General features: G+C 38.2%; 1 protein-coding gene across 1 annotated transcript in view; it reads left to right on the top strand.

Annotated features, from left to right (window-relative positions):
• Nucleotides 1–11,879, top strand: part of LOC126849141 (toll-like receptor 6) — a 52,064-nt gene extending 40,185 nt beyond the window's left edge. The window contains exons 2-3 of the mRNA XM_050590724.1: nucleotides 10,074–10,147; nucleotides 10,576–11,879. The gene's annotated coding sequence lies outside the window, so the exon portion shown is untranslated. The remainder of the gene's footprint in view (nucleotides 1–10,073; nucleotides 10,148–10,575) is intronic.
• Nucleotides 11,880–13,872: the final 1,993 nt, after the last annotated feature.

The following is a 13,872-nucleotide window of genomic DNA, read 5'->3' as shown; positions in this document are numbered from 1 at the left end:
ACAAAAGAGCAATGACTCTCAGAAGTAAAATCGACCTTGTTTCGAAATGTCTGTCATTATCTCTTACAGAATTGCGAAAATTATTGATTCCAATGATGCGATTGTACCTTTTTCTCTTTGCTCGTCTCGAAGTCTTCCATTTTTTTTTTTAACTTTATTACCTTAAAATAATCAAATTTTGATTACATGATATATTTCTTCTCGATTAATTCAATAATCTTTCTCATGTAATTAATCGACTGTATTGATTATTTTGAAGTATCGAATACATATTACATTTCCTAGTTTATTAGTTTTTTTTTTTTTTTTACAGAGAGAAAGAGAGAGAGAGAGAGAGCTACGATAAATATATTTATTCATACAAAAATATATTGCATTTTTAACGCGACTTTGTCAAAAATGAATATATAAAGTTTCAATCTGTTAATTTTGAAAATGTCATATTTTTTACATCAAAAATTTACAATATTTATTTTTCAAAGAATCAAATATAAATCATAATATAATCTGTTAGTATCAGTTATAGTAGATATAATATTCATCAAAAGTTATATTCTATTCTATAATCAATCTGTTATATAACCGATTAATCGATACACGGCCAATTCTCGACGAATTGGCCGTCAATGATGCCGTTTTCGTCTATTCCGCCTCGAGCACGTCTCTTCTACTGCTCTCATTGGCTACGGTGGACTAGGAAATTTTTCCTTTCTTTCAGCAACGTACAATCGACGATCTTTTTGTTTGTCGACGAAACGGAAACCAGTATGCGGCGCGCATCCCCGACGATTTTCAATTCTGCTATTTTCTTGCGTTTTTCCAACCTTTCTCGAATTCTCCTCGCTCCTCTCCCGCTTTGTCCGCTCGCGTCGGCCGCGCGTCAGACCGGCCAATTTCTCGATTAAGCAATCTGACGCTCGAACGGTCTCAGTAATGACGGTGGAAAAGGCAAGAGGGAAGTGTCGGAAGAGGATTGAACCGGTTTTCGCGGTTACAACTGATTTAAAGCGAAAGAGAAGAGATTTCGCGCGAAGATCGAATCGCGCTCGTCAGGCGCATTTTTCACACGACGATATATTATATTGAAAGCTGACCGCGCGACAAATTCCGTCTCGACGCTTCCGGTTTATTTTCTCGCGCAAAATTGTGTTTACGTATTGCGTTATCGGGTCATGTTGTTTCTCGTCGATCGAGATGCCCATAGCCCTCTGGACCGGGTCCGCCGGGATCAATTCGCTGAATAAACACCAGTTCACCGAGCGACGAAAGCGGGCTCATCGATCCGAATTAATGACGCGAGAGATTTACCCGGAGTACCGCTTCACCCGCGAACAAGTGCTCTTTAACATCTCTTTATTCCGTCCCGATTGGTCGACTAGATCACAATTACCATCCACGTGCGGCTCTACATACAATGTATTCATGACCTCAAACTCGTACATGTCCACGGTCTGAGTTAATTTAAGCGAGAACCGTTGCAATTAAATTTTTCAGCACATTTTTAACAAGGAATAATATTTTTTTTTAATCTGTGATAGAATAATATATTAGCTTTATATATAATTATTTTTCTCTAGATTCTATTTAATACGGAATAAATTAAAAGAATATACCGTTTCAAAAAAGCATTATAGGTTTCCGATCTTATTCGCAGATTAAAAACAAATTAATTTTTAAAAGGTACTTTTATAATTAAAAAAATAATCTACGAATTTTAATTCATCTTTATCCCAATAGAGTTTCAATTCAAAATGTATTAGATATATAACACCGACGATTAAAAGTGTCGAAAAAGGATACCATTCACGATCAAATTTTCGTTAAAGGAAAGCAATTTCCGGTCGGTGAAGAGAGATGTAGCTAAAGAAAAGTAATTCGAATATCCTACAGGATTGTTGCCTTACCAAAAAATACCAACAGGCAAAGTAATAATATATGAAGGTACTATAATGCCTTCGGTATTATAACGTCAATGTTCGCAGTGAGTATGATCGAGGGTAAAAAGGCGGTGTCGGAAAATGTCCCGGACTTTTCAAAGGCTTTTCTTCGCGCGACAAAGGACTTTTCGCGCGCGGCGCTGGAAGATCTCACGGGGGCGAAATCGATGAAATTCCCTTTCGAAGAGAATTCTGAAAGCTTTGCACCGCGTAGTGCAAATGTAATTACAACAGCGGACGCTCCCCGCGTGCGCGGTGCGGGAGTAGGAGGAGAGAGAGAGAGAGAGAGAGCGAGAGAGCGAAGCGCAAGCATTGCATAGGAAGGCGGTGTGCGCGTAAACAGTACAGTTATTGATTGCGAAAAATCACTCCTGGCCAAATGTGGTGCGGCACAGTAGTAACGGCAGCAGCAACAAGACCGACGCAGCCGCGGAATACCAGGTTTGATTGGATCCCAGCTCTCTGTCGACTCTGTTCCGAGCGATCGTTCGCCGATCGTTAATTCCGCCGCTGCGCGCGGTCCCGAGGATTTCATAGCGCGTTTTACAATCTCCGTAATGATGCGTCAACTCGTCATGTCGCGGCCGCGATTGGCGGTCCGAATTACCGGCCGATTGAAAGTAATAATTCGCGATCGCAATCGACGCGACAATTATTTAACATGCGGCCGCTCCGCACGTTTTCATACGACGAGTATTAGAAAAAAAAATAGTATTTTCTTGATGAAATTTTTTCGGTGTTTTTCCTCATGGAGATATTGTCGAGCGTGAATTCGGTTCTTTTGTATGACACATTATTAAAGTTCAAATGTTTTAAATGGTAGAGTTCAAGATGTAAACGATAGAGTATAATGTGCACATAAAACAAGATTGATGGAATTCATAAAATCATATTTCATATCGATGCAATGCGAATCAATGGAATATAAAAGTGACATTTACAATGAATTCTTTGTCCTTCTTTAAAGATTGTCTGCAAATTGTGTGAAAATTTAAAATTTTTACACAAGCACCGTAATTATCAAATATCATTTTATTCGCAATATGCAATCCCCATTCGAGTTTTTTTTTCTTTTTCTTTTTTTTTTCTTTTTGGCAATTGTTCACGCATCGCTGCAATCTCGTTTCCTTCTTGCCAACCCCGACGTCAAGTAGCAATAAACGAACTGTACATTCGGTACTGCTACCGGCATTATATTCGCGGATAGTTGACCAAAATGGAAGTAGCGGGAGCCGTGAGGCGGCAAAGTAACACAATCCTCGCGAAATTCGATTTGCCCGAGTAATGAAAGCGTCGGATTCGCGGTACGTTGTAGCGGCGCATAAGCTCCGGCGTATCTGTCGATTTTCCATTCCCGCAAATATATCGAGAATCGGTGGTGACTTCAAAAGTAACCGCGAACCGTATCCTTTAAACCTGAATGGATCAGAAAAACTAACAATAACGACTTTCAAAAAATTTTCTCTTATTGTAAAATAATTGAATTACAGTTTCAGCGCGAGTATATAGCGAGGCGGATTTTTATCGGATTTTTTTAATCAAATTTTCTTCTCTCCCCCTTATCAAAAGATTGACAGTGGATGTTGGATTGAAGGAAGAACGAAAGATAATTCATCGTTCCATAAAATTCTATCAAATGCTTCATAAGCATGCTCTGCGAGTTTCTTGCATTCCGTAAGAGTTCTGCGGATGGCATACATCTGTCTTCGGTCTGAGGTCAATCACGTAATCGTCGGCGAACTTTTTCAATTTTCGCATTTCATCCCTTCAGATCTCACGTGAATCTCATCCAATCAAATGTCATTGGTTCGCGACGATAGTAGAAGTTACGTAGTCATCATTTTTTTAGTGAATTCATGGAATAATTTTCATTTTTCACCTTCTTTTTTTTGATGTAGGATCACGTGTTCGCTACCAGTAATTTGACCGAAAAGACACCGGCTCGCGAGAATTCAATCAACTTTGGCCACAAACCGCTAACTCATTCAGATATTTGTACGCACTGTGGTAAAATTAAAATACGTCATCGCGACTCTTATTTCTTCCCTCCATTCATAAATAGATGACTCTCGATAATTGTTATTTATATATTATGCTTGTACGGATGTCTATATTTGTGATTACATTATATAAATAATTATATAAGGTACGCTCTTTTATACGCAAAAGAAATATAGATTTTTCTCTCTAAAATAAAAATATCAATAATAATGTTTAATGTAGTGAAAATGAAGGATTCTACATAAATTAAATTTTTAAATGCAATTACAGAACGATTAAGAATCTTTTTCTTTGTTTAAATTCAAATACATTTTTGTATAATATTAATTTAGAATTTTAATCACAAAAAAATTTAGCGTCGGATATTAAAAGCAACAACGTTTGCAATTTCTCATAAAAAAAAATTGGCTGAAAATTAAAGAACTCGGTATTAAAGTTAAGATTGGAATTTTCAGGGGGATATCCCCCGACATAAATCCCACCCTGCAAACGCGCTCGTGAAGTCTTTATCGTAGATCGTACCTTAATGCGACTCGACGAAGAATCGGGTCGGCGACCCGAATGTCTCGCCATCTTTTTCGGTTCACGACGCAAATTCGCCTAGCGATTGTTATCGTTTAACACTGTGAGAGTCCGGTGGTTCCATTCTCTAAAACCATCTCTCCGTCTTTGAGCGACCCTGCTTTAAGTTGCTCGCAAACTGCCGCCACAAGAGAGACGGAGCGAAAGCACCGAGCGGAACCACCATTCCGACGGATTGAATATTCTATATCTTTCAACAAACAACAAGTTTTCCTTTATCAGAGTACGTGCCTCGGTATATTTACAAGAAATATTTTCCTCTTTCTCCCCCCTCTCTTCACCCTTCAGAGTCCAGACAAATCACTGGACGCGCTTAAGTCCCTCCGAAAAGCCACGGAGGGAGGCACTTCCTGGGAATTGGCGGGCGGAAAGAATATCATTCAAAAGCGGCGGAAGTTATTCCTTGATGCGAAAGTTTCTCCATTTTACATCGGCCGGAATAGTTTCGGAGGGAAAATGTTAGTTGCGGGCAAAACTCCATCCCCGACGATAACTTTTCCAATTATTATCAGATCGCAAATGGACGCCCCTTTGTGTTTTCTCTCCAAAACCGCCGCCGCCGCCGCCGCCGCCGCCGCTGCCTGGGAAGCGCGAGAACTCGGGATAACTTAAATTGTAGCGTATACGCAGTCGCGGGAGAGTGGATTCCGTCCGGCAGTAAGCCGTCGTCGACGCGGTTACGTCCGTGCACGAGTAACGTAATTGTGTCACTCAACGTGAACAGATTGTATCTAACATTATTTGGAATCTATCCCCGATCCGCACCTCAAAGCATTTATTTTCTACTTCTCATCGATTTCTTATTTCGTTTTCACCGAACATACGCGCACATTTTTGCGCATACTTTGTAAAATTGTGTGCATTGCAGGGGTGCATACATAAAATAAAGTATTTGATATAGAAACTAACAATTTTTATATATACATATATAAACTGTTTCCTTTATTGGAGATTACGAATGGTTAATATGAAATAATAATTTTTATGTATTTATATGTTAATTAAAATCTATTTGAGGTATTTAATTTATTTTACAAATTACAAATAAATATCCTAATCATTTCTATATATTTCTCGTTAGAGACAACAAAAATATATACATATACAATCACTTTAAATAACTATTTTTCTCTCATTATACAAATATTTGAATACTATTTCTATTTATGTATTTCATTAATTTTTTTTTTTCTTTAAATCTAAACCAAAATTCATGCTAATTGTTTTTGTAAACTAGCATTAATAAATAAATGATAATTATACTTTTGAGATAAAAGTTTTTTATTACTTTTTTAATTATCTTTCTTAATGCATAAACTCATTTAATGCAAAAACATTTAAAATAATATTAAAAATAATACAAGACAGATAATATTTAAAATGACAAATAAAAATTTAAATATTACATGTGCGTGTATATGTGTGTATTTTTGTATAATGCTTTTAAAATTATTATTTCAATCAATAATTTCAGTTACTGCGTTTCAAATATTTTTCCTACGCATTTATATTCATTAATTGCTGACGGAAAATAAAATTTTAAATCATATTTCACTTAAATAACACACTGTTCAAACAATTATTTTTATCAGTCTGCATTCAAAATATGTTCATTATTTAAAAACTATCCTACTATATTTCTATCATATTCTCTAATCCTTTTTAATAAACAATGAATTAGGATATAGAAATAAAAAAAACTATTGATTTGAATATATTTTGCGAACAAAGTAAAACGCAGAAAATACTATTCTTATCTTATTACAAGTTTCGGCTTTTTTTATTCGATTTTACCATATTCGCTACTTTCTTTCTTAAGAGAACAACGAATTCCAGAAGTCGCAAGTTTAAAATATATTTTGCTCTCACTTGTAAATCCGCACGCTTTACGTCATCGCTTTGGTCGTTTCGGAAGTCAACGGTGGCAATAACGTGAAAGACTGCGAAATAGGCCTTTCCTCGGGACGGGATCTTCGAGCGTGAACCGACAGAGGCGTGAATAATCCGCAAAACAAAGCGCTCAAAGAGCGTAAAATGAAATTATATCCTTGCGCGCGAGCGGCGGATATACGACGCGTTCAGTTCGTCGAAGGCTGATGATGAGAGGGCGAAGAGAGAAAGAGAAAAGACGAGAGCGCGGATTTCCTGTAAGCTGCTACGACTCAATTTGCAGGTCGGAGGTTTTGCTCTCGCTCTTCCGAGACCGTTCCTCGGCGATTGTTTTTAAGCGGAAAAGCAAGAGAGAACCGAATGAATCGACTTGGCGATTCGCGACGGAACTTTCTAGCCAACGACGACAATGGCGATTCGAGTTCTCGTCGGCAAGTAATGAAATGGACCGAAAGCGAGCGCAGAGATAGAGAGGAAAGAGAGACAGAGATAGTCTTGAGGCGGAATTCCTCCGCGTGAATGGAAATCCTCCCGTGTGTTTACAAACAAGTGAAACTGGTTCCGAAGGGAGCGCTTATGTGAGCGAACACGTCCTATCCTACGGGCTATGCGACCGTGCGAAAGGCCCTCCATCGATGGGAGGAACAAAGCGGCGCTATCCTTTGTTTCAACCATTCAGCCCAGGGGAGGATATATAACGCGAGTGTGTTAATTAAGACCAACCGTCCGACCGACCGATGGCAGTATATATATATATATATAAGGCGTTGAAGAAATATCGGACGAAAATCTCGACTTTTTACGCAACTCGCTCGCTCGCTTACTCGCTCGTCATAAATCCCCGGTATATTCTTATCCGCGTGTTCATCGGTGCTAAAAGAACTCTCTTTCTCTTTCTCTCGAATCAGATTTCTCAGAGCGATCTTTCCGCGAGTTATTACGCCCCAGATATCTCTCTCGATTAATCGTTCTGCTTTTATTCGGCCGATTCCGCTAGAGAGAGAGAGAGAGAGAGAGAGAGAGAGAGATTCCAAGCGAATATACCCATATTCTACCGGAATCGCGAAATTAAGGTTTTCTCCATGTTCTTGCTCATGCTGGATTAATGCATATAAATCATCAGACTTCCGTGAGATAATTCATACATTTTAAACTTGTAGTTAATTTTACGTAAATTATATACTTGGAGTCCGTACTCTCTTGCGGATTATTTACCAAATGTAATTAGATTAAATTTTAATTGATTACGAATATACTCGGATTATACTATAAAGATTTTGGACATTTTATTTCTTATATATTCTACATCGATCCGTAAATTAACCACCAAATTATAGGCGAGGATATACATTATATTTAGAATATTTTTTTAACAAAGAAATATGACAGGGAATATGATACATGATTTGATAGAGATTTTATACATTCTAAATTCTAGATTCATTCTCGATTCATGATTCTAATAACACAGCCGACCACGATGTGCGGGGAAATGGCGAATTAAAACGCGCGATGGTATATCTCGCTCTAAATATCTAAAGGCCAACGTATCTCGCGGTCGGGATTATATAACCGAATCGCGCGATTCGACAATTGAAGCACTGCCGCCGCCGCCGCCGTCGCGCCGATGCATCCGCGAGAGATCGGTACCATTATTATCCCCGACAGGATTATTCTACAAAATTCACGCGCGGCGCGCGTTATTATCCGCGCGCCTGTTATTATACGCGACGGACGGCGTAATACTGTTCATCGCGTTCGTGTATATGTATATATGCCGCTTCTATACCAGGCAGTGAGAGAATCGCATCATCGGTCGAATTAATAACGGACTCTTCAATAGTGGCCTCGTATTATTCCCCGGTTCTTTCGCGAAGGCGCGTATTTCCCAGCGAAACTTCGGCACGAATATTCAGTGAGCGGCTTCGAAATTCGCCTTCCCTTTCGTGTAGGATTTCAAGGAGAAACTTTCTTTAGGACCGCCCGCCTCTTCAACCCCTCTCCCCTTCTCTATATATCCGCGCTTGCTTCATTAAAATTGAAGGTTGCTCTCGTAGCCGAGTCGAAAGTGTCTTGCGGAAAGCTCGTTCCCTCGTTCCAAGTCGCTCCCGGCTTTTCCTTGCTACACGGACAGCAAACGCGTCACGGTGTCGCTGTATCTTAAAACCAGGTCGGCTTCCCTTACAAGGGATGCGGCTTCAATGGAGAGAGAAAGGGAAAGAGCGAGTACGCGAAGAAGAGGAAAATGCATCTCGGCTTTCAGCCTTCTCCCCCTCCCTGTCGATGCGATCGCCACTGGCACGCATACATAAATGACAACGGGTCTCTCCGCTTTCATTATAGACAACTGCGGAGAGACCCACGGGCTGCAATGGCTGTTTATTATTTCTTTGAACGTTTAATTAAATTCGCGCGCGGATGTAAGTAAATTTCACTTATTTCACTCTCTCTCTCGTGCGCGCGGACGTTCTTCAATCCTTCCCGTCTGCGTCGACGGAAACAACCCTTCCTCCCTCGTGTCGAGCACGATATTGCCTAGACTATATACAGAAGATTGTACATTAATTTAATGTTTAGTGTGTTACATGTCTATCGGGAAAAGAAATTATCTCGTTTCCATAGTTTTTACATGTAATTGTATTTTTATAATTTCATAATTACACGCTAATATAATGAATTATAGATTGAATTTAAAATTATTATTGAAATTATTTAAAGCTCAATAAAATATACAATTATAAATTAATAAGATATACAATTATGGACGAACAAGTTTTTACTTAGACATTTTGACGATCATCCATGCCGTGAAGAAGATCATGAAGTTATATTTAAATAAATCCCGATTTTTTCTTTCAAAAAAAAAAAAAGAAAAATAGATAAAATAAAAGAATAAAAAGAATTGAGATTTTATTCACCTTTTGTCGCGCTACTACGCTACTTCTCGACATACCCGCCGAAGCGTGACACAGTTTGAGCTAGCAAAATTTCAAAACGAACATTTCCGCTTGTGATATCTGGCACTGCCGTGCGCGGCCGTGACACCGCGACAAATGTGCGGCATCGGTTTTTCGCGCGCATCCACATCCCATTCTCTCCGCGCGCGGAAGAATCCCTCGCGTCTGATGCGGCGCGACGTGCCGGCGACGCAAAAAGGAAACGCATTTTGACACGGGACACAACCAAGCGGAAGTTTAAATGCATTTCTAAAACCACGGCCGTGAAACTTTCAGCGCGTCGTCCCCGTCTTTCGCGTCGTCGCGGGAAAAATTAAAAAAAAAAAAATATATATATATATAAAACTTGTTAAATTATCTCAGCGGAAAAAGTTTGTGACCTTTTGTATTCAAAAGGTATCTTTTGTATTCAAGTTACTCTCCCGAGAGTAGAATGTTTCTCGTGAGATACAGAGACGCTATCTAATTCTCTGCTTATCCTTATTATGCATCGGTCTTTTAGTTTTTGTCTCGTGCACTCTTCTCTTTTTCATATCACTTTTCATTTCTAAAAAATTAATATTAAGCATCATGTGTTTAAAGTATAATTGTCCTTCTGCCACACTCTTCCATTTGTCGCAAAAACTCCTTACTTTTGCGAAATTTTTATAATAAACTATTTTTTTATATTTTCACACAAAAAATTTCTTGTAATTTTCTGTTTCAGATGTATGAACTGTTCCCAAAAGTATTATTGAAACGCGTTACGTGAGGAGTGACCGGAAATCGCAGTGAGGAAAGGTAAGCCGTCACATTTAAAATAGATAATTTATAAAATAAATATCAGAGAGATGTAGTTATTTCACGAACTGATTACGCGATAATCAGCTTTGGCACTGTAATTATACTCCATCTGTGTAAACGAAGTGCATAATGTAGTACATTTCCGGAGCGATTATAGATAACGATTGATCGTTCGCTTATCGAAACTCATTATGATAATAAACCGTTCTATTATTATCATCATCTGAATTTATTAACGCAATATATTATTGTTAATGAATCATTCTTTCCGCGTGATCAATAATTGTATCACATATTGCGCGCATACACAAAGCGCATTTCAATTATTCATCCATTAAAATGCATCTTGCGTCTAGCGCAATTAATAGAGATCACTTTTTGCACGTAATCACGCAATCACTGTTTTTTTTTTCTCTCTGTTTCAGGACTCCTGACTGTCGCGACTTTTCTCTCTCTACTTATTATCAGAAGCATTTCTTACTATTGCAATGTACCCGTAACACGGTGTCCGAATAAATAAGCGATTATTCGTATTTTTGAGAATCGTGATAGCTTCGTAGTGTGCAAATGTAATTAGCGCGAGAAACAGAAAAGAAAAAAAAATCTTGGAGCATACTACCTGTAACTCGTATTGCAACGAAACGTAACGTTTTTTCCTCTTTCTAACTCGAGACGATAGTTTAATCGACGATATCGATTTATTAAAAAGTTCTTCGATATTGAAGTTCTCGTGTTTGAATCGAAAACGGAGATCGATGTACATAGCGAGAGTTTTGTATATTTGTAAAATAGATAGGGCATTTTATTATTATACATATATATATATATATATATATATATACATAAACAATAAAGTTATTTATATATATTTTAATCAACAAAAGAGCAAGCGTGTAATTCTTTCTCTCATCCTGGCACTCTCGCGCGAATTCGCCGCGTCTTGATTGTCTCTTAGTCCAAGCGAACGGACCGACATCAAAAGATTGCGACACTTAATCTAAAATTCTATCACAGCCGCTGTGTTGTACAATGTATAATCCATTCTGTACAAAGTTGCGCGCGAAGGCATTTAATATCGTCAAACGCCGGCGTGTTGTATGGCCGATTCTCGTATTTCGCATTCCGTTGCGTATCGAACCTTTTCCCGCTGAAATCTCCGGCGGTGGACGAAGTCGAGGAATCCCGTGCGCGCGGCGCCAGGAGCATTAAATATTATTACGTCCGGCGCGCGTTACATTTGCCGCCGATGGTGCGCGTTCGATGATTAATAGGGATACTCGACGTAGCGTGACGTCGAGTAATATGTGTGCGCATTGTAACAATAACGAGAGTACGAGAGGCATATATAATATCGCGGATGGATTAATTAGTACAAATTACTGCGGTATCAATTCTCTTGCCTGCACAAGCACAAGTGGCGTACATATATGTATATAGTCTCTCTTTCTCGCACGCGCGCCGACGGTAAATTAATAATTCCAATTAGATTGCGTCTTGCGACGCGAGTACACAGAGAAAGAGAGAGAGAGAGAGAGAGAGAGCACCGATTGAAAAATCGAAACTATATGTGTAAATATTAATTTTCTCTGCTGTATTTCTCTCCCGAGATGTGTTGTGTACTATAATTGTATTAAATACCGATGTTTTCTTTGTAAACGTCGCTCCCTGCGATCGGGCGGCGGCAATTAACGGTGATTACTTGCATTTCGCAATAAAAAGGCTAAAGTGACTTACAATGGCGTCCTTGACTTACCTAGAAACGAATGCCTTATTATGGAGGAGGAATGTTTGTCTTTTTTCTTGATTCATTTTTTAACCGATATTTCAAATACAATAGCGAAATGTCAAGTTTGTATCTTACATAAAACTCTCTCTGTAGACATCGGCTGATACCTTTTTGCTCTCTCTCTTAAAGAGAAGGGAGATGACTAGATAATAAATAAAACTTATTCACAGTTACCGAGTGTTTTATTGATCTTTGTATATTTGTATATTATTGTTGAAAAATGCCAAAAATGGTAACGCAAATGGATCAAGATGTAAATAGATTAATATTCCTCCGGAAGCTCTATAGCATTTTTGGCTCGAGTACCGTACTTTCGTACATACGTTTCCTGTAACACATCATAAAAAGAAATTTTTTAGCGCCCGGCTGTTACGCGATTTGACGGGAAGCGCTGCTCGCACACATCAGGAACAGTAGTTTCTTTGTAATTATTCGATCCGCATGGAGAGCTGTGGTGTCGAGAAGTGTACATGGCAGCGTAATAATGTCCCAAGAAGAAACTTAATATCTTTAATCGTCCTGCTATCGACAGCTTCAACCAACACTGAGTATTTTTTTTTCTCCTGTCCTTCTTTTTTTGATGAGTCGTCCTTAAGGTAACTGTAATGTGCGCGACACGTAGGAAAGCCACGTAATTACATCCTCTAATTGAAACAGTGCAGAGAAGTGCATTTTTATTATTATATACTTATTTATTACCTATTTATTATATATTTTATTATATATTTATATTCTTTGACAATTTTGAAACATTTTTTTTTAAATAAAAATGTTACTTAAATTTCTAGAGATTTTTTTTTCTCATATGAATAATAATATTAATTTTTAAAAATGTAGTTCTTATGTAATTTTGACTATAAATAATTGTAATGGTGATATATAAAGATATAAAGGAGAACAAAAACAAGCGTAGATCAGAAAAAAATTCACAGACATAATCGCAGACATAATCGGCATGTATACAATAAGAGGAACAATTCCCATTGTCGACTTATAAAACGCGTCATGCGAATCGCTTTCGCGATATCCGCGAGTGAATGCGATACGAATCGATCGCGATACAATAGAGCGACAGATCGTTTCTTGGTCTACGGGCTCACCTTTCGGGTCCCGATCCCATCCCCGCCCTCTTCTCTCCCGCTCCTCACCACACTTTTGGTTGTCATTTGTGTCGTGCAATGGAGTGCACTGGTCCTGACAGCACTCCAGTCCCCTGCTTTCGCTTTGTCCGCCGCTCCGCTCCGACAATGAGAGACCCAGCTTCGCGATATGAATGAATGAAACCTTCCCGGGTACATCCCCCTCTGGGCTGAAAGTGCTGCAGGTACCCCTCATATTCTGCGCACATTTGATTCTCGGCGTACCGGGAATACCGTGAGCCACTAGCCAGTTCGTTCTCATATTTCCTCCAATAAAGTCAAACATCCTCGAGTCTGACCCCTTCCGGCGACTTAACCGGCGGATTCCTCCATATCAACACCTCGGACGCTTCTCAAGTGGGTACGTACGTTACATCTGATATCTCAGTATTATATACGATTTTTAGAATTATTTTCTTAGTATATTACTCAACAATTTTATCGCGATTTAATGTACAATGTTCGAAATCATAACCGGAGAAAATTTTTCATACAAAAATGTTATCAATTTTTAAAATTAATTTTCCCGAAAACAATTCTCTGTATGAAAAATATTTATTCTACATTTTCGTTATAAAGAATTTTATTTTATATAATTATATACTATAACGCGTTTCGATCGTAATATAACCGGCAAAAATAAAATTCCTCATAATAAAAAAATACGAAAATGTAGATTAAATATTTTTCATACAAAGAATTGTTTTCGTAAAAAATTCTGAAAATTAATTCTGAAAATTTATTTATTATAAAAATTTATTATTATATATATATGTATATAACTTTAGAACTAATTG

This window comes from Cataglyphis hispanica, chromosome 4 (genome assembly GCF_021464435.1).
Source record: "Cataglyphis hispanica isolate Lineage 1 chromosome 4, ULB_Chis1_1.0, whole genome shotgun sequence".
Classification (NCBI taxonomy): Eukaryota; Metazoa; Arthropoda; class Insecta; order Hymenoptera; family Formicidae; genus Cataglyphis; species Cataglyphis hispanica.
Note: the sequence above shows the minus strand (reverse complement) of the source record. Positions and strands in the feature narration are given on the sequence as shown.